Source organism: Acyrthosiphon pisum, chromosome A2 (genome assembly GCF_005508785.2).
Source record: "Acyrthosiphon pisum isolate AL4f chromosome A2, pea_aphid_22Mar2018_4r6ur, whole genome shotgun sequence".
Classification (NCBI taxonomy): domain Eukaryota; kingdom Metazoa; phylum Arthropoda; class Insecta; order Hemiptera; family Aphididae; genus Acyrthosiphon; species Acyrthosiphon pisum.
Genome location: NC_042495.1, coordinates 51443691 through 51444558, shown reverse-complemented (window position 1 = coordinate 51444558; position 868 = coordinate 51443691).

Genomic DNA, 868 nt, shown 5'->3' with positions numbered 1-868 from the left:
AAAAAAAGATATCAAAAATCTGGAACGACAAAACCTGAATAAACTTCTCACGTTTATTTTTTTTGAAAAAATCATGTTTCTACGACCAACGAGAGCTGAGGAAAACTTGAAGTACGAAACCATGTTTTTGGTAAGAAAAACACGATTTTATATAACCGTCATGTGCTGCTCTACTGACCCTAGCGGCAGCGCTCAAAAATAGTGTTCATACCACTTCCCCGTGCTCGACTGTAGCCATACCACACTATAGTTCAAAACCGGATTTCATATCGCGAAAAAAATATTATGTTGGTGACAGAATTGTTTTCATAATACCCATATCGATTTTATAATTCGTATATTATTATTATTCTGCTCGCCGTGTTTTAAAAATCTCACATCCTAAAATTGTTATAAATCGTTTAAAAAATGTACAATTTAAATAATTATTTTTTTAAACTTGTAGAGAATTTGACGAAAAAAATATTTTTTTAACGTTGACTAACAAAATATGAAATTTAATTCAGTATAATTGTATAACAAAAAAAAACCTTAGATACATATGAATAAATGGAAGCCTGTTGAATAAAGTGACCAGCGTAATCAATGTACAATGTAATTCGATAACTTATAATAATTAGAACAACAAACCCCTAATTATATGAACTGAAACTCAATTGTTTATATAAAGCAGTCAAATACGAACTGTATTTATTTTTAATTAGTTAGTAGAAGTGTCGGATCAGGGGGGGCAAAGGGAGCATTCCCCCCCCCCCTATCAACGTAGTTTTCCTTTGTTTTACACTGTGTTTAGTCAATTTTGTAGCCAATTTTGTAACTTTTTGTACTTTTGCCCCCCCCATGCCCCTCTCAAAATTAAGCCCTGGAT